The sequence below is a fragment of the Monodelphis domestica genome, chromosome 7 (assembly GCF_027887165.1).
Source record: "Monodelphis domestica isolate mMonDom1 chromosome 7, mMonDom1.pri, whole genome shotgun sequence".
Classification (NCBI taxonomy): domain Eukaryota; kingdom Metazoa; phylum Chordata; class Mammalia; order Didelphimorphia; family Didelphidae; genus Monodelphis; species Monodelphis domestica.
Genome location: NC_077233.1, coordinates 136,739,971 through 136,762,719, shown reverse-complemented (window position 1 = coordinate 136,762,719; position 22,749 = coordinate 136,739,971). Strand labels below are relative to the sequence as shown.

Sequence of the window (22,749 nt, the reverse complement as noted above, 5' to 3'; positions counted from 1 at the left end):
TATATGTTGTGTGTATGTGTGTATGTGTTAAGCATGCTATGTGTGTTTCTATGTGTGTGAATCCCTGAGTAAAGCAAGGTGTTATTTCTCTTCTCCTCCTTGCCCTCCAAGCAATAGGGGAGGGTAAGAGTATGGCATACATAATGTAAGCTAAGAGTGGAAGGGAGAGAGAAATAGCTTGAGTTTCCTAGTTGCTCCCTTTTTTAAAAAGTAATTTGTTTCTAACTAACCAGAATTTTAATTGGAAATTGATCATGAGTACTAGAAATTATAAATTCAGGTTAAATTGAAACCCCAAATTAAGTTTTGTAGATTATTTTTATTTTGAGGCTGAGAAATGTCTGGAACAATCAAAAGATGAATAGAACTTGATTAGAAATTTTAATTGGATACTTCAAAATTTAAAGAAAGGTTTGAAAGATGTTTGGCTTTAAATAGGAAACTTGTATGAAACTAGAGAAAACATTGTAATAAAAATGGGAGAACTTAATTTCAGGGTTTTGCCCATTTTGCGTCTCTAAAATATATTTAGATCAAAGTTTTTCTATGGTGGCCTTAAATGCCATCAAATTAGAATGTTGCTACTAATGCTTAAAATATAGGTTAAATGTTGTTAAGAATTGGAAAGTACAATTCTCTTTTTAGCTCTTTCCAGATTCTGAAAGGTGAAAAGCATGCAGAAGAGAGAGGAGAATAAGTATGGTTTAATTGGGGAAAATGCTTTGGATTGGGTAAAGCCAAGATGACACAAAAGGTAGACAGACCCATCTAATTGCTACCAATTTTTCCTCCAAAAAACGACTATATAATAACTCAAAATGAATTTTGGAGCAACATAATCCACATAAAGATGGAGTGAAATAATTTTTCAGTTCAAAATGACTTAGAAGGCCATGAGGAAAGATCCAGTGCATAAGGGTAGAAGTAGAGCACAAAGCAGCATGTCAAGGTAGGATCCACTGTGGCAACAGACCTTGGGTGAAGTTGAATCAGCAGCAAAGGCTTCCAGAGCTGTCAGCCACAGATGGTAAGGAGGGATTGGACAACTTCTCAAAAGGAAATTTCAGGTCCCTTTGCTGTTTCTTGGTGCAAGACTCTTGTTGCATTGTCCATATATAGATCCAGGTAGCAGTCCTGGGGTGTTGTGGTCTCAGGGTGAGGAGGGGAACAAGCACACCCCAGTGCTTACAGCCAGAGGAGTACAGGGGACCCTGGTAACAGTTTCAAGTGGGAAAAGAGTACTTGGGTTCACTCACAAAGAAGAGCACAGGCCAAGAGAATATTAAATACACCTTTCCTTTGAAAGGAATTTTTTTTTTTATCTTAACTCAATCAAGTACTTAGAGAGCTCCACCCTTTTAACTCAGTCAGAAACTTGTGAATCCTTCTGATAAGAGTTTACACTCTCAGAGGATGAGAGGTGGATCCTACAGACACTGCCTCTCCCCTCCCTCACCCTTCCACCAGTGCAGTGCTAGGCAAATTTGGAAACTGTGATTGGTTCCCATGAAGGGGGGGAGGGGGGAGACAGAAAGTGATATGGAAAAAAGACTATAAATGATCATGTCTTCCTGGATTCAACTCTCTTCTGGCTTGGAGACATTCCTGCCTTGGCTTTTGGAGGGACTCTTTCCTTGGATTCTGCGTGGGTGAGTGGAGTTACTTTCTTTTCCTTGGAGTCATTCTGCTTTGGTGGAACTCTGGCTGAAGACAGTACCATGACTTCTGGCTAAGGATTAACAGGAAATCCATGTGGAGAGTGGGACTTCAGGAAGCTCCTGCCAGGGGCTGAGCCAGACTTCACCGGAGAAGTGTGTAAGGCTCTGACTTACATTTCCCAGTTTCACTTTTTCTACCTTGTTGTAAATAAAATCTTTTAACAGTCATTTTGATTTAGGGGCTAATATTTTACAGATGGTGACCACTTTTATAACTCTCATATTGAGACAAAACCTAAATTTAAATCTTACACCTTACATCATGCCACTTTGGAAGAACCAAAAGCAGATAGATTCCTCAGTGCCAGCTTTGAAGACAGCTGCTCAAAGAACTTGAAGTTTGGAACAGTACTTCCTTTACCACAGGTACAAACCCCCAAATTAACAATTTTTTTAAATTAAAAGGAAAGAAAAATACTGTAAAATGAGTAAACAAGGAAAAAAGTAACAACATAGAAAATTATTTTGGTGGCAAATAAGACCAAAACACAAACTCAGAATAAGACAACTCCAAGAAAAATATGAATTGTTCTTGAACCCAAAAAGAATTCATGGAGGAGCTAAAAAAGGATTAAAAAAATCAAATAATAGAGACAGAAGAAAAATTGGGAAGAGAAATGAGAGTGATGCAGGAAAATAATGAAAAAAGCATTAGTAGCTTGGTTAAAGAGGTACAAGAAAATAATGAAGAAATTAGTACCTAAAAAACAGAATAGGCCAACTGGTCAAAGTGGCATAAAAATCCACTGAAGAAAAGAGCTTTCTAAAAATCAAAATTGGCCAAATGGAAAAAGATTTTTAAAAATGCATTGAAGACATGAACTTGTTAAAAGGCAGAATTGACTATATATAAAAAGAAGTACAAAAACTCACTGAGGAAGAGAACTTTTTAAAAGTAGAACTGGTCAAATGGAAAAGGAGATATAAAAGCTCACTGAAGAAAATCATTCCTTAAAAATTAGAATGGACAAGTGGAAGCTAATAATGACTCCCTGAAACATTAAGAAAGCCAAAAGAATGAAAAAAAAATAGAAGAAAATGTGAAATATCTCATTGGAAAAACAACTAATCTAGAAATAAATCCCAGCGAGATCATCTAAGAATTATTGGGCTACTTGAATACCATGATCAAAAAGAGAGTTTAAAAGACATCATCTTTCAAGAAATTGTTAAGAAAAACTTCCCTGATATTCTAGAACCAGAGTGTAAAATAGAGATTGAAAGAATCCATTGAAACATGATATTCTAGAGACAAAAGCAGCTAGGACTTCAACCAAAAATTACTTACCCTGAATATATACCTGAGCACAATCCCTGAGGAAATAATGTGCATTTAATTAAATAGAGGGCTTTCAAACATTCCTGATGAAAATACCAGAGCTGAAGGGAAGAGTTGCCTCTCAGAAAGAAGACTCAAGAGAAGCATGAAAAGGTAACTAAGAAAGAGAAATCAAGACATTCAGTAAGGTTAAACTATATATATGATTCTTATAACTTGTAAGAGCTTTATTATCATAGCAGTTAGAAGTTAGTTAGGAGTATATGTAGCCAGTGAGGAATATTGAATACAGTATTTGCTGTTCAACAATTCTAGGAGAAATGCCAGGAACAGAACAGAACAGAAGCCTGTAACATTTGTTGAGCTGACTAAATCCTTTGATATTGTCAGTCATGAGTTTATTGAAGATCATGGCAAAATTTGGTTGCCCAGAGAAGTTCATCAGTATTGCATCCCAGTTCCATAATAGCATGCTTACATGGGTTTTGGATAATGGATAGTGCTCTCATGCTTTCCCAGTCACCAGTGGAGTGAAGAAGGGCTGTATGCTTGCTCCCATGCTTATTAGCATAATGTTTTTAGCAATGTTATTTTAACAGTTTCAATGAAAGTGAGAGGAAAGAAAGTGAATTAATTTTTCTAAAAATAAGTTTTTATTAATATTTTTTATTTCTTACATTTCCATAATTGTCTCAAGTATCTCTCCTTCTTCCCCTTCTACAGAGCCATCTCACAGGACAAGAAGTGCTTTTTGAAGAAAACAAATAAATCACAACTGATTAAACATTGAAAAAGTCTGAAAATGTTTAATAAGTAGTACCTCTAGACTTCCCACCTCCAGGAAGAGATAGGATAGAGGTATCTTCTCATATCTCTTCATTTGAATCCCGCTTGATCTTTATAATTTTATTTATTTTTTATTCTTTTTAGTGTAGTTCTTTCCATTTATATTATTGTAATCACTTTATATGTTTTTTTTTTGGTTGAACTTACTGCACTAATATAGATCTTAGCATGATTCTCTATATTAATCACTCATATAATTTCTTATAGCTCAGTGATATTACATTACACTTATGTGCTACTTGTTTTTCTATTCTCCATGGGCATCTACTTTGTTTCCAACTCTTAGTTATCACAGAAATTGCTGCTATAAATATTTGAAAATACATGGGAACTTTCCTCCTATCTAGGATTTCCTTGGAATATAATCCCAGAAATAGAGTCTCCGGTTCAAAGGGTGTGGATATTTCTATCATTTTATTTGCAGGACTGCAAATTGCTTTCTGAAATGGCTGTACCATTTCATAACTACACCAACAATATATGTGCGCTTACTTTTTTCACAATTCCTTCAACATTTACTGTTGCAATTTTGTATAATTTTTGCTCATGTGTTGCCAGATGACTGACAAACATTCAGGGGTCCTGGAGGGGTAAGGATAATGAGACATGGTGAGAAGGATGACATGTATCAAGCGGGCCATTGAAGCTGGTCAATCAGAGGCAAGGTTTATTGATCTTAGCTAGTATTTTATAGAGGAAGTGATGCAGATTAAGGGATTAGGGTAAGCTTTTTACACAGACAATGGTTAGTAATAATTTATAGTCTTAGTATAATGACTTAGTTTACCTCACCAAAAGTTAGACAAAATTTTCTATGCTCCTTTTTTATTTAAATTAAACAAATGAAGGCAGGATAAGTGAGTGTATGATTTGTATGGATTGAGTAAGGCTAAAAAGCTAAATTCCAATTCTATTTGCTTGGAAATGGAGCTTTTGAAATTTCATTTTTTACTTGGGCCTTTTTTCAGAGTGTGTCTCAGAATATGCTGTGTGTGCTGGCCATAGTGTTTTGTCATAGGCAGATGAAGAAAAGTTATTTTGCAGGTCTCAGCGGCTTCAGTTTGAAAGCTAAAAATGTTTATAGCTCTTGGCCAGTGCACCCAGCCTTATATCCGATGGTACAATCCTAGGGTTACTAAGATTGCCATCGCAATAATGCCTTTTCTCTGAGTTTTTTGCATAGCCTTAGTTTGAATTGTTAGACTTGTTATGGCTTTTGTTGAGACTCAAGGTCCTTTTGCCTTTATGACAAATATCATTTATCACAGTTTAAGAGAGCTACTCTTATTAGGCCTGATTCTGTTTGCATCCAATTCTTGGTTCCATAAGCCAAGCAAATATTGACTTCTTTATTTATAAGTCAGCTTTGTTTAATTTCTAAGTGTCTGCTATTTAAGGATTATGTTCTGTAATGGGTTAATATATTAGTGTTTGATATGTATCTTTTCCTCCTAATCAAATCTGCAATAAATGTTTGGTGTAAGATGCTTGTGCTAAGTTTTGCTAAGTGTGGATCTATTATGCTGTGCTATCTTCTGGTGGAATAAGTGTGAGGTTAATTGTTGTCTAAGCACCAAGGTTTGGGAGTATAACATATGAAACAAATCTGATCAGTTATAGAGATAATAATAGAAGGGGAAACCCAATTTGAAAACTTATATTTGATACAGAAATAATTATGCCTAATATCAGAATACATGGCTGTATATCATTATAAGTTATATTTTTCAAGGTAACTGAACTACAACAATAGTAATAATTGGGCTGGGGTTAATAGTTAAGTGTAAGGGAAAGAAGGGGTTAATTATAAAAAGGTTGTACTGGATTATATTTAAATATAGGGTCACCAGGAATTTAATTTATTCCAATAAGATTTATTTACAATTTATTTACAAAATATAGAAAGAGTGAAGTAAGAAAATCAGAGAGAGGTTAGGGTGAGATATCTGGCTTAAGCACTAAGTAATTTACTCCCACCCCCTGGCTCAACCTGGGTATGGAGAGTTAGTCCTTAACAGAGAGTCCTTGGCCCTTGTAGCCGAGGACCTGGGGAAGTCTCTCCCAAGAGGTAGGTCTCTCCTGAGCCTAGTTTCTTCAGAAAATCTCCAGGAAAGGGGTCAGCCTTTTCACTCACCACGTGTCAGTCCAAAGGAAAAGATTTAAGAACAGCCTCATCAGGAACAGGATCTTGGGTCCAGTCAGCAGATTCTTCTCCAGTCTCAACTTCAAAGAATGAAAAAATGAACTCTCACAGGAAGATGTAATTTCTTTTAAAGACACTTTCTTTTGTGTCACTTCCTGTGTCTTCTTCCACTTTTTACATGGACAAATAATAGTCTAAAGCCTTGCTTAGGACTGCCCAAGAGGCAGTCAGGCAATTCTGATTCATTACCCACTATTGCACACGTGGGTCAAAGACCCACTTAATGATTAAGTGGGATGTTTACACTTTTGGTGATTAGATCTAAAAAATGGGCAGGGGTTACAATTTAATCTTCACAATCAGGGGAGAGTTAAATAATTTCATTTTCACAGTCAGGTGAGAGTTAAATTTAATCTTCACATAAGATTGATCAGTTCCAACCTCCAGGGATTTGTATTGCCATGTGAACTGTTCTTTTGGCTTGTCTCTAAATCATGGGTTTTGGTGCTCATCTGGATTTTTCATATTCAGCTGTTCCTGAAAGGTTCTCTGCTGTTAGGTGTTCATTTCCTGTGTAAATAAAAACAAAACCTTGACCTCCATATTATATTTCTGTTTTTTTTTTGTTTGTTTGTAAAAAGGTTACTCCAATTCATGTTCAGCTATTATTGAAACAAAAACGTGGGGTGGGATACAGTCTCTTAAATAAGTAGTAGAATTTTTGATTTGATTACTATACAATTCAAATTTCTGGGGCTTCAATTATTATTTCACTTTGCTTTGTTTATAACAATTTGATTTGAAAGGAAAAAGCAGGGAAAGGATTAAATACTGTTTGACTTCAGGTAAGAGCCAGAGTTATTTTTCTTTTGAATGGTGGATACAGTTCAATGATCCATCAGACAACTATACTAGAATTCAAAACTCAAAAATAATATTAATTGCACTCTTAAAATCTTTTACCGTAAACAACAAATCTCACCAATTGCATTTTGGAGCTGAAAAATTTCCAAGATTTATACATACAATGAAAAGTTTTGATTTTACAAGTCATCATAGCCAATTCTTCTTTCCAATAGTTTTCCAGTCTTTTCTGAGTTTCAATACTCATTAACAATGCTTAAGCTAACTGGTAATTCTTCCCAATTTATACAGGAAAAGGGTTAACAATTTTGTTGGGAATTAAGTTTCCACTAACATTATCTTGATTAATAATGGCTGGCACAGGGACTGGTCAGTAAATTGGAAGAGAATCAACATTATATTTTTTGTATATTATCTTAACCAATTTACCTTAAACTTTTGGTTTGCAATATAATTCATATAGCATTGTAAGTAAACACGATCAATTTCTAACAAATTACTTCTACACATAGTTTACATTTAAACACATATTTTCAGTTTTTTTCAGAATCATATTTGCACAAAGTACATGTTTTGGTAATAATATATAACAATCTTGTCAAAAATACTATAATTGTGACTGCTTATGTTGTGGAATTATTTTCTATACCAGATCACAATTCAATGAGGCTGCTAATCAACACCTTGGGTTTTAAATTTACTGTGAGGAAGGGGTCAATAAGTTTGTAGGAAGTTTTAAGTCTTTTGCCATATTATTTAAAAAGTGTCCTGATTGTGATTTATTTTGGCTTCATATACTCTCAATGGATTTTGATTTAAAACTTCAGAACTTTCAAATGGATATCTCAAACTATGTTTACCTAATTGATTAAATTTCACCAATAATGTTCTGATATAACATTTTTTGTATGTCTTTTGCACTAGATTTTTCACTCCTTGTCTACTCTTTACCCTTATAACAAAGAGAGGAGAGGTAATTACACTTAATTATCTATAAACAATAGTCTTATTATAAGTCCTATATGATTTGTGGGCTGGCCAAATTTTTCTAGTCAAATAAATTATTCATTTATAATGTTTGCATATCTCAATTGTACATCTGTCCTTATCCAATTCAGGTGAAAAATGAATTTCTTTATAATATAGATGTACACATACTTCATTTTTACATAGTTACCCATTGACAAATTATATCTTACTGTATGTTAATCTTCAGTGGCATTTCACAGTAACAGATTAATATTTGAACTTTTTTTCCCTTAATATGTTTTTATTTTTACATTTAGATCTCAATTCCAGTTTACTTAAATAACTTTTAGGCATAGTCAGACTATCAACACAATAGGCATTATTTGAATAAGATTTAGTGTCTTAAAGTTTAGCTTTAAGTTGCCACAATAGATATTAATTTTTGTTTTTGTAATTTTTTTGAAATAAAGATAATTTAAATTGAACCAAATTTTTTGAATAGCATATGTCATCATTTTCTAACTTTGAAATTTAATAAAATGGTAATTTTGGAAATTTTTTAAAATTTAGAAAACTTTAGAAAATTTGGAATAATTTGTAGGCATTAATTATCCCCCCCATATTTCTTCTTCATTTTCAAAAATGATCCTAAAATGTTTAATTTAAACCAATTCTTTAAAAATATTTTACATTTTTTACCATTTATTAGTAATATATTCAGTTTCCCACTTTAAAAATTTTAAATTTGCATTCTGATTATGGTGAATTAGAGAAACCTGCATTTTAAAAAACAATATTATGAATGTTATAAAGTTGATATTAACTTATTCATTTTTACAGTTTATAAAGCTTGAATTGGCACAAGTTTCTTAAGCAAGTATATGTTTGAGTGGTCACTGTACTTCTCTGTGTCATTGAAAAATGCTGAACATATATTTTTGCCTTTGTTCTCTGTTAATATTTTGTGATTGTGGGATTAAATTATTCCTTTTTTGTCTTTTTCATTTCTACCCTTTCCTCCTTGTGGCCATCAAGGAAGGAAGAGAAGAGATTCTGAAAATTTTGTGAATTTGTAATTGTGTAGCCAATTAAATTATCTTAGAGTTTTGGAGACCCCCAAATCCATAAATTCCATTTAAAATGTTGTTTTTTAAATTTCCCAAATGGCCTCTGTCTGTCTCCTTCATTTTCTCTGGATCAAACTGAAGAAGGCAGAGGGGGTCACCTCTTTTATCTGAGGTTTATTTTCCCTAAAATATAATCCTCCCATTGTGTGCACAGACAGACAACATACAGACAAAATAGAACATAGACTATTTACAGACTACATATCTCGGGTATTCCATACACTTTCTGACAACATAGAACATAACATTATGGACTAAACTTTTCATCCTGTAATAAAGACCCAATTGTTACAAATCATAGCTGCACTACTAAAGAGATGGGGGAAAGGAGGCTCATTAATAAAGAAGAAAGAAAAAATAAAAGAATTTTTGGAGGATAAGAAAATTGGAATTGTTGATGTAGTTATCTAATTCTTGCTCTCTGAGTTATATATTGGGGCAGCAGCAAGAAAGATTAATTTGAATAGGCTTTTTCACATTTCACGAGTTAGTCAGAAAAGAGGTTAACTTTTTGTAAGAAGTTAAGAGCTGACATTTGACAAATCTGAGTTCTAAATTACTTTTGATGCTCCAACAGATTCTGAAACTTTCCTAAATTCACTTCTTAATCAACATACACACTTTTCTTCTGAGAAACTGAGGAGTATTTTGAGGTGGTTGTGGGGAGACAATAGTGGAAAGGGGAAGAAGAGGTGGGGTAGGAAAAGAAGCATAAATTCATGGAGAATTATCTAATAAGGATACAGGTTCTGTAATAAGTAATAATAAGACATATTGATTGGTAATTGATAACTAATAGATCAGGCAGTTATCTTATTTCTTCTGTCTTTCCCTCCTCCCTCTATACCTTCCTTCCTCCCTCTTCTTCCCTTCAGCCTCCCCTCCCCCCTTCCTTCTTCTTCTGGTTTCTCTAAATCAACTCATAGTGGATTTTATGATGTTTCAAATGAAAATACTTTTTCTCTTCTTTATCTTAAGAAAGGGGTTTATTTGGGGAAGACAGGAAAGGATAGAATTGGAGGTAAGAGGGTTGGGGATTTCCCTAATACAATGAGTCTTAGGTTAGAGGATGTTGGAATATAGTTCAATTGAGAGAAATGGCTGATAGGTCTGGAAGTTCAGTCACTACCATCAACAGAGCAAGTTAGAGAGATATCTGGATTTTCGTCCTTTCGTCAGTCTTCCCAATTCAGAGAGAGGAAATCTTCCTTCTTTCAAGGCAAAGAAGGTTCCACCTCCATTTGGTCTGGCTTCCAACTGCCTTTTCTGGTAACATTCCAAATCAGAATATTTCTCATTTGACTGACAGGGCTTCACTCAGCTGTTTCCTGTCTTATTACATGCTTTTCCAATCTCTCTCTTCCATAATTCTTACTTATTTACTACAAAGGGATTCTAATACCTGCCTGAATAATTCCCATGCATGCCATATTGCTGTCGAAATTATTTGATAAACTAATGATCAAAAGGGAAATGGAGAAAGAAATATCTCTCTTATGTACCTGAACTTTAGAAAAAGCTTGCTTTAACTAAGTGCAGGGCTTGTTGTTTTTTGAAAATTGTTAAGACCTTTTAAATGATCTGTGAGTATTACTAAATGTAATCTTTCACAAAGGAAAAAAATGTGGGCAAAAGAATTTACTTGCAAAAACAATTCTCTTTCTTTCCAAATATACATATACAGACATACACTGGCTTACCCCCTATTTTACACCTGATTTTACTCCCTGTACTCCTACTTAATTCCCCTGCCACTTTTCTGCTCTATGAGTAATGCTCCTATCACTGGGGGGAAAGGTTCTTCTTAACTGCAATCCCTCAATATGCCTCTGGGGGGACCCCACATGGGGCACCATTTGTCAGGTGACTGACAAACATTCGGGGGTCTCAGAGGGGTGAGGAGAATGAGATGTGGTGAGAAGGATGACACATGTCAGGAGGGCCACTGAAGCTGGTCAATCAGAGGCAAGGTTTATTGATCACAGTCAGTATTTTATAGAAAAAGTGATGCAGGTTAAGGGATTAGGTAAGCTTTTTACATAGGCAATGGTTAGTACTGATTTAAAATCTTAGTATAATGACTTAGTTTTGTGAACCTTTGCTTTCTTTCCTTCTATTCCTTCCTCACTACTCTAATTTCCTCTTAGAAATTTGAATATTGTATGCATGTGTAGTTAGAAGTGTGTTTAGGACTACAAGATGATTATGTTAAATGATCAATGGAGAGACTAGTCTCCCAATGATCATCAGGGGGGATTGTGAACCTTAAAAAATTCTCAGACCCTACTTTATAAGGTTTGGTTAAGACCATTCCCCATTTAAACAATGAAGGAACTTAGATCAGGGATGTGAGACCTCTACTCCACCCCTACTTAAGCATGCTTTAGGGGAAGAAACTCCTTGCTGAAAAATGAAAAATACTTAAACTCATACTTATAGTAAGGCAAAAGTTCTTAAGCAGTGCCTATTTTTAGATCTAATACAAAAGGGTGCTAAGTACCTATAAAGGTCAGGCAACTTGTGAATTTACAAGGAGTAAAGAGGTGAGAACTTACTCAGAGGTTTTTTTCAGGTGTGAACTTAATCAAAAGTTTAAGTCTACTTAGGTGTGAATTAAGAATGGTCTGTCCTTTGGAAAACGTCTACTGTGATTGGTAGATGTGGAACTTAGGGGAGGTGACCTAGGAGAAAATTTGCTTTAAAAAGGAGCTCAGATAGAGCTGGGGTCTTTTCAGCTGAGAAGCAGCTAGAGATTCAGCTGGGAAAAGCTGAATTGGAGGAGGCAGCTGGCCAAAGCTGCCTTGAAGGGTGTCTTTCTGAACATTAGAATCTTGCTTGGACAAAACTTGTGGTGAGTGGATAAAAGACTGACTGATCTCTCTCTTAGGGTTTTTGGCCTAGGCTGGCTCATGCTGGCTTAGGCTGGTATAGCCCTTTTCTCATTATTTCCTTTTTCTCTCTCTCTCTCCATTTCATTAATTCCTCATTTGTATTAATTAAAATCTCTATAAAACCCAGCTGACTTGGGTATATTTCATATTTGGGAATTTTTCCCTGGTGACCACTTTATATTTTGATTTAAAACAAGACATTGTCTTGAAACCATATTTCTGTAGTCATAATTTAAGCCAAACACTCTTTTATCTGCCATAGTTTATAGCTCCCACTATTTTAATCACTACAGTTTACCTCACCAAAACTTAGACAGAGTTTTCTATGAGATAATAATTCAATATGTCAATGTGTAACCATCTAACAGTTTCTCATAGAATTCTTGCACCAGTGATTTTTTTGGAAGGACATTTAGTATTTGGGAAGGAATTGGATTAAGTTATCATACTGGTGAGGGTGTGGGGATGGGAAAAACTATGTGTCTGACTACTTTTAGGATATGGCTGTGATTTTACTGGGACCTGTTCTCACTATTGAGGGCTAAAATGTGTAATGTGTGAGATGAAACTTCAGGGTTATTTTGAATCACATTTCTCTTGTTATTAGTGATTTAACATTTTTCATGTAGTTGTGAATATTTTATAGTTCTTTGGACTACAGGGGAATAGATTATTTTGTCTGCAGCAGTTTTTCAGTTTCAAGTAATCAAAATTATCTCTTTTGAAATTGCTTCTATATCTTATTTGGTTAAGAATACATCTCCTACCCATAATGTGAGAGGTATATGATCAGTTTATCTCTAATTTTTAATAATTGCATGAAGAATGTTAAGGGAACTTTGATCACAAAGACAGAATATAAGCTCTGGTGCCGCCTGGGGTCAGCAGGAAAGCCAGCAATGAGTTAGGGCGAATGTCCCCTGAGTGGCCCTAGAGAAGGAGGAAGGACCAAAAACTGAGCTAAAGGCATGTGTGAAAGTGAGTGATCTAGTGAAGGTTTGAAAAACTGAGGTAGGAGCTCATTTCTCACCTTTACTTCCACAATAGAGATAAGACAACTATGCTGCTGCTGGTATTGCAGTAAGAATATATAGGCAGCCAAATGGAGAATCAATCCTAAACAGGTTCATCTTTCCTTAAGGGAAATATATCTATATCTCTTTTCTCTCTCATTTCTCTCATTTTATTTTTTAATTAAAAAAAAAAAAAAAACCTTACCTTCCGTCTTGGAATCAATACTGTGTATTGGTTCCAAGGCAGAAGAGTGGTAAGGACTAGGCAATGGGGGTTAAGTGACTTGCCGAGGGTCACACAGATAGGAAGTATCTGAGGCCAGATTTGAACCTAGGACTTCTCATCTCTAGGCTTGGCTCTCAATCCACTGAGCTACCCAGCAACCCAGCTGCCCCCTCTCTCATTTTATTTATTTCTTTTTTTCTTTTTTTAAAAAATATTTTATTTGGTCATTTTCATACATTGTTCATTGGAAGCAGATAATTTTCTTTTCCTCCCCCCAACCCCCCACACCCACTCCTTCCCTAGCTGATGCGCATTTCGTGTGGGTATCACATGTGTCCTTGCTCTGAACCCATTTCCTTGTTGTTGGTATTTGCATTAGGGCGCTCATTTAGCATCTCTCCTCGATCATGTCCCCTCAACCTCTATAGTCAAGCAGTTGCTTTTCCTCGATGTTTTTACTCCCTCAGTTTGTCCTCTGCTTGAGGATAGTTTCATTTTGTTTTTTTTTCTCGTAGATTGCTGCAGGTTGTTCAGAGACATTGTAAAGCCATTACTGGAGAAGTCCATTACGTTCTCTTGTACCACAATGTGTCAGTCTCTGTACAATGTTCTCCTGGTTCTGCTCCTCTCACTCTGCATCACTTCCTGGAGATTGTTCCAGTCTCCATGGAATTCCTCCACTTTATTATTCCTTTTAGCACAATAGTATTCCATCACCAACATATACCACAATTTGTTCAGCCATTCCCCAATTGAAGGGCATCCCCTCATTTTCCAATTTTTTGCCATCACAAAGAGCTATGAATATTCTTGTACAAGTCTTTTTCCTTATTATCTCTTTGGGGTACAAACCCAGCAGTGCTTTGGCTGGATCAAAGGGCAGACAGTCTTTTATCACCCTTTGGGCATAGTTCCAAATTGCCCTCCAGAATGGTTGGATCAATTCACAACTCCACCAGCAATGCATTAATGTCCCTACTTTGCCACATCCCCTCCAGCATTCATTACTTTCTTTTGCTGTCATGATGAACAATCTGCTAGGTATGAGATGATACCTCAAAGTTGTTTTGATTTGCATCTCTCTGATTATAAGAGATCTAGAACACTTTTTCATGTGCTTATTAATAGTTTTGATTTCTTTAACTGAAAATTGCCTATTCATGTCCCTTGCCCATTTTTCAATTGGAGAATGGCTTGATTTTTTGTACAACTGGTTTAGCTCTTTATAGATTTGAGTAATTAGACCTTTTTCAGGTTTTTGTTATGAAGATTGTTTCCCAATTTGTTGCTTTCCTTCTAATTTTAGTTATATTGGTTTTGTTTGTACAAAAACTTTTTAATTTGATGTAGTCAAAATTATTTATTTTGCATTTTGTGACTCTTTCTAAGTCTTGCTTGGTTTTAAAATCTTTCCCTTCCCAAAGATCTGGCATGTATACTATTCTGTGTTCACCTAATTTACTTATATTTTCCTTCTTTATATTCAAGTCATTCACCCATTCTGAGTTTATCTTGGTGTAGGGTGTGAGGTGTTGATACAAACCTAATCTCTCCCACACTGTCTTCCAATTTTCCCAGCAGTTTTTATCAAATACTGGATTTTTGTCCCAAAAGCTGGGGTCTTTGGGTTTGTCAAAGACTGTCTTACTGAGGTCATTTACCCCAAGTCTATTCCACTGATCCTCCTTTCTGTCTCTTAGCCAGTACCAAATTGTTTTGATGACCACTGTTTTGTAATATAATTTGAGATCTGGGACTGCAAGGCCACCTTCCTTTGTATTTTTTTTTTCATTATTTCCCTGGATAGCCTTGTTCCTTTATTCTTCCAAATGAATTTTGTTATGGTTTTCTCTAATTCAGTAAAATAGTTTTTTGATAGTTCAATGGGTATGGCACTAAATAGATAGATAAGTTTGGGTAGGATGGTCATTTTTATTATATTGGCTCGTCCTACCCATGAGCAATTAATGTTTTCCCAAATGTTCAAGTCTAGTTTTAGTTGTGTGGAGAGTGTTTTGTAGTTGTGTTCATATAGTTCCTGTGTTTGTCTCAGCAAATAGATTCCTAAGTATTTTATATTGTCTCAGGTGACTTTAAGTGGAATTTCTCTAATTCTTGCTGCTGAGCTGTGTTGGAATTATATAGAAATGCTGATGACTTATGTGGGTTTATTTTGTATCCTGCAACTTTGCTAAAGTTGTTGATTATTTCGATTAGCTTTTTGGTTGATTCCCTGGGATCCTTTAAGTAAATCATCCTATCATTCGCAAAGAGTGACAGCTTGGTCTCCTCATTGCCAATTTTAATATTTTCAATTTCTTTTTCTTCTCTAATTGCTACTGCTAGTGTTTCTAGTACAATATTAAATAATAAAGGTGATAATGGGCATCCTTGTTTCACTCCTCATCTTATTGGGAAGGCTTTGAGTTTTTTCCCATTGCAGATGATGTTTGCTGATGGTTTTAGGCATATACTGTTTATTATTTTTAGTAAAGGCCCTTCTATTCCTATACTTTCTAGTGTTTTCAATAGGTATGGGTGTTGTATTTTGTCAAAGGCTTTTTCTGCATCTATTGAAATAATCATGTGATTTTTGTTGGTTTGCTTGTTTATATGGTCAATTATGTGGATGGTTTTCCTAATATTGAACCATCCTTGCATTCCTGGTATGAATCCTACCTGATCATAGTGGATAACCCTTGTGATGACATGCTGGAGTCTTTTTGCTAGTATCCTATGTAAGATTTTTGCATCTATATTCATTAGGGAGATTGTCCTATAGTTTTCTTTCTCTGTTTTTAACCTGCCTGGCTGTGGGATCAGTACCATGTTTGTGTCGTAAAAAGAATTTGGTAGAACCCCTTCTTGGTTTATTCTGTCACATAGTTTGTATAGTATTGGGGTTAGCTGTTCTTTGAATGTTTTATAGAATTCATTTGTGAATCCATCTGGACCTGGGGATTTTTTCTTAGGGAGTTCTTTGATGGCGTGTTCAATTTCTTTTTTTGATATGGGGTTTTTTAGGTAATTTATTTCTTCTTCTTTTAGTCTAGGCAATTTATATTTTTGTAAGTATTCATCCATATCACTTAGATTGCCATATTTGTTGCCATATAATTGGGCATAGTAGTTTTTAATGATTGCCTTGATTTCCTCTTCATTAGAGGTGAGGTCTCCCTTTTCATCATGGATACTGTCAATTTGGTTTTTTTCTTTCCTTTTTTTAATTAGACTGACTAGTACTTTGTCAATTTTATTTGTTTTTTTTCAAAGTACCAGCTTCTAGTCTTATTTATTAAATCAATAGTTCTTTGACTTTCAATTTTATTAATTTCTCCTTTGATTTTTAGGATCTCTAATTTAGTTTTCATCTGAGGGCTTTTAATTTGTTCACTTTCTAGTTTTTTAATTTGCATGCCCAATTCATTGACCTCTGCCCTTCTTAATTTGTTTATATATGAACTCAAGGATATAAATTTCCCCCGGAGTACTGCTTTGGCTGCATCCCATAGGTTTTGAAAGGATGTCTCACCATTGTCATTTTCTTCAATGAAGTTATTAACTGTTTCTACAATTTGTTCTTTAACTAGCTGGTTTTGGAGAATCATATTGTTTAATTTCCAATTAATTTTTGATTTATCTATCCATGTACCCTTACTAATTATTATTTTTATTGCACTGTGGTCTGAGAAGTTTGCATTTATTATTTCTGCCCTTTTGCACTTGTTTGCAATGATTTTGTGCCCTAGTACATGGTCAGTTTTTGTGAATGTACTATGTAATGCCGAAAAGAAGGTGTATTCCTTTTTGTCCCTATTTATTTTTCTCCATATGTCTATTAACTCTAATTTTTCTAAGATTTCATTTGCTTCTCTCACCTGTTTCTTATTTATTTTTTGATTTGATTTATCTAGTTCAGATAGGGGAAGGTTCAGATCTCCCACTAGTATAGTTTTTCTATCTATTTCATCCTTAAGCTCCTCTAGTTTCTCCTTTAAAAATTTGGATGCTCTGCCATTTGGTGCATACATATTGAGTATGGATATTTCCTCGTTGTCTATACTGCCTTTTATCAGGATGTAATTACCTTCCCTATCTCTTTTAACTAGATTTATTTTTACTTTGGCTTTCCGATATCATGATTGCTGCTCCTGCCTTCTTTTTATCATTTGATGCCCAATAGGTTTGGCTCCATCCTCTTACTTTCACCCTATGCGTATCTACCTTCCTCATGTGTGTTTCTTGCAGACAGCATAGGGTAGGGTTTTGGATTCTAATCCACTCTGCTATTCACTTGTGTTTTATGGGTGAGTTCATTCCATTCACATTCAGAGTTGTGATTACTAGCTGTGTATTTCCCAGCATTTTGATTTCTACTCCTGGTCTTGCCTTTTCTTCTTTCACTATTTCCTTCTATACCAATGTTTGTTTATAGTCACCCCCCACCCTGTTCCCTCCCTTATTTTGCTTCCCTTTCTACATCCCTCCCTTCTTATTCCCTCCCTTATTTTCCCCCTGTAGTCTTTTTAAAATTTCCCCCCTACCCTCTCCCTCCCTTGTACTGCTTCCCTCCCCACCAGTCCATTTATTACCCTTCTACTCCCCTATAGGGCACAGATTTATTCTCTTCCCCAATGGATTGGGTTGTTCTTCCCTCTTTGGGTCAGTTTCAAAGTAGGTAGGAGTTGAGTATTTCCTGTCTTCAACCTGTTTACCCTTCCAGTGTATCGACGTTCTCCCCCCTCCCGCTATGAGATTCTTTGTGACATATAAATTTACCCTCATTTGTTTCTTTTCCCATTTCTTTTAGTCATAACCTCTTTTTTAGCTCTAGTCATGTGTATATATATATAAAAAAAATATATATATACCCACATGTATATGTATTTATGTAAAGCTTCCTCAGAGGGGAGAGAGAAGCTTTAAGGTAGGAAGATAGAGAAAGGATAGAAGTTTTAGATACCACGAGGGGGATGACGGAGTCTAATTAGAGGTATGAGGTGGCAGGAATGAGTCTTTATTAATTATCAATGAGCCACAGCTAAGCTCTGATCAAAGGACCCTTCCAAAGGCTTTTACCAGTCCAGAGATCCAGATTCAATACCACAGAGGTAGGAGAGATGATAGAGAAAGATTAAAGATGGAGCCTGGCCCAAGGCCAGGCTCCAGCAAGGACAGGCATCAGTGCGAGCTGGAAAGGAAGAAGAGCAGAAGAGAGAAAGGTGGAGCTGGCTGAGACCTATTTAATCTCTTTGATATGCAAATATTCACAGTACATAGGGATGATCATCATTGGTTAATGACAAGGTATAGGTGTGGTTTCCCTTAACCAGGTGAGCACAAAGAAACCTGTTTTCCGGCCTAACCTGGGGGAAGCTGGGGTCAAGGGTCAGAGGCTTTCCCAGCCATGTGCAATACTGAGCATGCTCAAGACTGAGCATGCTCTCTTCTAAGACAATCTGAACATACCAACTGTTTCCCTTGCCCATAGCTAGGGGTGGACTGCTGCATCTCCCCCTTTTTGTTTGACATAACAATAAATAGTGCAATATCAAAATGTAACAACATTACAGCATTAACAAATACAAACACTCTGGTGCATAATCATATTCTGATACAGAGATGAAAAACCAAACCAGATTGTATAACTTAGATATATCAATCAAGAGTGAACATCAGCATAAACTGATTCAGTGATCAATCTTAAAAATCCCAGACTGATCTTTCTATCTGCCTGTCTGCATATCACAATCAATGTAACAGTCTTAGTAGCTATAAAAATGTTAAGAAAATAATTTCCACGCTACTGATCCTGGTTTAATGAGGTAGAATTCTATGGCTCACATGACAGGTGCAATAATCAAACATGCCACCATTCACAGTCTGGACTATCAGAAGTTGTCAGCCTTTTCAACAGTTAACAAAATACTATCTCTGGGGATGAAGGATAAGCCCTTCCTTCTCTTGTAGTGATACTGCATCTTAGGGATCTATCTGTACTCTCAGCCAGATGCCTACCACATAGGAAACTGGTTGGTAGCCTGATGCCAGAACATCCAGTGACTGAGGGTGTCAGTACGCCATGTCTCTGCATTTCCCAACCTCAAACATCCATTTCATATGGAAAATGTATAATCGTGGCTGAGGCTGTCTGGTCCATAATGAAAGATTCATTATGATTCCCCTTACATGCAATCAGACATCACTCTCCAGAATGGTCATCTGAAAATTAACAAATGCTGTCATAATTCTCGCAGTCTCAGATTTCCCTGTGGCTGAAACAGTTACATACTTGTACCTCTATTGTTTTGGATCAGAGCATCAACAGTACTTCCCTAGTACTTAAAAATTCTGGCAATAATTGTGCAACAGAAAAATCAAAGTTGAATACTTGAAAATGAATCAAAAGTGTTCTCTCAAATGAACATTCTGATATCTATAAGATTCCTCTCCCTTTTCTTTTTGTTTGTGTGTTGGGAGAGATCCCTTCAAAGAAAAACATCCTCTCTGAACAATTCTGGAGGATCATGCTATCACACATCAAATGATCTTAGAAAATGATCCTGGGAACCTGATCCCAAAATTAATACAAAATTCTAGACTCTTGGCTCGCTGTTTATGTGTTATATTTGAAACTGAGCCAATAATATCAGAACTTATATTCCAAACAATTCCTAATTCCTGATCTAAGTAGATCAAAATTCGCCTTGCATATGAACATAATTTTGCACCATTACAGGCCTTGCAAAAACATCAATACATCATAGTGCAATTTTTAACATACCAATATTCCCATACACTTTACATTCTGATTTGTAACTTAAATAACCATGATGGTGATAATGAAGTAATATTTCAAGTTCTGACTGCATATTTCTCATATCATCCTTATTTAAATCTCTGTTTGTACAAATAAACCCATCAATATGATAACCAAGCATATAACATTACCAATATTAGCAAAATTCATTCCACCAAACCAATGTTTGGGTAGATAGAAGCTTAAGTTATTTTTCACGTAGAAACAATTTCTACAGTTTCTTGTACCTATAGAATTTGACATAGCTTTTTGATTCCTAGTTGTCAGTGTATAATATTCAATGTGCTTTTTCTACAAGCTTATCTGTGCCTGTTGTGTCATGTTTTCAATCCATACTCCAAAACAGTAAAACTTAGATTATACTTTGCCCTTGCTCCATGCATTTGTGTAATAATTTTTTTCCACCTAGGAGAGACAATGACTGCGCGTCCACAGAAATTGTCAAACCTAGAGTCCTCAGTTTGCTCCTGAGGTCTTACTTCCATATACCAGAACGTCTTCCAGTATATGAAAGGGAAGCCAATAGTCCCCGAATCCAGCGGCCGTCTGAATTCTGGGACTGTTGGGAGAGAGCAAGAAACCGTTCCTATCAAGATATTACCCACAAAGATAGGGCATCAGGAGTAATGGTTAACAATGGTATTAACACTTAACTACACCTATGGTAGTCAGCCCTTAATGTCCATCCTGGTATTGTTAGGAACATAATCTTTGCCTGGATGTTAATGATCTTTTACAATAACTCAGGTTCCTGATTAAAGATTTCATAGTGTCTTTTCCCTGATCTCTCATCCTTTCTTGAGAGTAACATCAGTATCATCTGTCCATTAACCATGTCTGTGTAGCATTTTCTGCTTAGCACCTCATTTTTGTTGTCAGAGGTATCAGATCTATGCTATTAATGAAAGTTTTCTATCTCCTACTCTTTGGAGTCATACCAATGTCTATACCCTCAGTGATAGTAGCATTTCTTACAAAACAAGTGGAAGATTCACAATGCATACAACATACATTCCTTTTGACAGTATCATATGCAAAATACAAAATATACATTAGTATCTAAACAATTGTAGCTATTTCATCTCAATCCCATAGTAGTCTTTGGAGTGTGGGACATATCTGGTGTCTTGTACAGACACAAGTGTGATTTAGTCCTTCTGAGTTAGCATACTTGATGTTGTTCTGGGTACCACATTTCAATGGATGTCAGCATGACAAGTGTCCATCAGTGGCCTAATAGCAAATGTCTCTAATAGTGTAATGTCATTGTTCTGGAGTGATATTAGTCACCAGAGAAGTGTCCTTCCAGCGAGTCTGGATTGTGGCTGGCATGTAGAGTTAGCTGATGCCATCACCTTCCATCTTCTTCTCTTCCTGGTCTGTGTCAGCTGGCATGGAGCATGATGTGAGTGACCAGATGTTTTCATTATCTGTGAACATACAAATAAGATTTCGACCCAATGTTATCATCCCCTTGGGTCCCTTACAGTCTTAATATCTTGATGACATTCAACCCAATTCAGGTATATCATACCATGTAATCTTTATCATTACATTCAATACTGATCATTGCAAAGCTTTAACTTATATTCCTTTTGGGGCATGGAAAAAATAGATGATTAGTGATACCATATCCACCCCTTTTTTCTTATCAAAGTGGAACTGTCACAGCTTAACAACATTGACTTCCATATAAGTCTGATTCTAGCAAAAACATGTTGTTTGCAAATATAATGTACCCTTTAAGACAATAATCATAATTACATTTTGGATAGTAATAACCTTTTGTGCTACAAGTGGACAGCATTCATTATACTGTCATAACATTTCCAATTGTACCCTTTGGTATTTGATCAAATTTGGCTAACATGGAACAATTCCAATAATATGATTGCAAGTTACATATTGTACCAATACCATTCAAAATTTTCAGGCATGTAATAAAGTTAGATCTTTTACCAAATACCCATATATTCATAGAACAGACTATCTGTCCTTGACTTAATGATACTCTTCTGCATGTAAATTGTTTTTCATATAAGTACATTGGTGTGGATAGTGTGTCAGACCTGCCTATAAGGCTATGTTATTGCCTTTACAGTGCATGTGCTGCATTTCTGGTGTCCTGTGCCAGACACCTCTGCCATCTGTTCTTCTTCTGGGCAGATTTTCTTGCCATCAGATGCTCTTGATCATCTTCCATGGACTTCATGTATCTGAGAAAATAAACAGAAAACCTCGACCCCAAATGAAAGCCTCATTGGGTCTTAGAAAGTTAGAAAGTGACAGAACATATATACCTTCAGTTTTTGAACCTTGGGGCTCATGAATTCCTTTGAGCTCTATTTACCATAGCTTGCATGTAAGTCATGAGCTATGCAATTCATCCCTTGCATTGCTGTTAAAAGCCCTGTTATTCCAAGCTGTTTGGAATAGACAGTTGTGCATAAATGTTTATAAGATTTGTCATCACTTTGCTCACTTTTTCATTTGAGCTTGAACCTATAAACCAGGAGAGTAAGTATCTCCCATAACTTTTCATAGTTCAACCTTTGTGCCAGGAGCATGCTGAAATGCATCCTTTGCTCCAAAATATACAGTGGATATCTATCAGGGGTGAAATTAATCCACAACAGTTTGCATTGATAAGCAATATCACATGCTTGTACAGGATATAGATGTACAACAGATCTGGCCCTCTGCTAGAGCAGAGAATGCTAGCAGCTGTTTGCTCAAAACAGCAGTTTTACCTTTGACTTTGCAAAACAGCATGTATAGATGTTTAAATATTTGCTTTTTCAAACCCCTAATCATAAAAACATCATACCATAAATCACTTATGATTTGACCCAT

The 22,749-nt window shown here is 35.7% G+C and overlaps 1 protein-coding gene across 8 annotated transcripts in view; it reads left to right on the top strand.

Annotated features, from left to right (window-relative positions):
- LOC100013411 (phospholipid-transporting ATPase ABCA3-like) overlaps nucleotides 1–22,749 on the top strand; it is a 436,423-nt gene that overhangs the window by 63,124 nt on the left and 350,550 nt on the right. Inside the window, exon 2 of one of the 8 annotated variants that reach the window (XM_056805571.1) lies at nucleotides 3,721–3,855. The exons of the other annotated variants lie outside the window; for them this stretch is intronic. The gene's annotated coding sequence lies outside the window, so the exon portion shown is untranslated. The remainder of the gene's footprint in view (nucleotides 1–3,720; nucleotides 3,856–22,749) is intronic. 8 annotated transcript variants of the gene reach the window in all.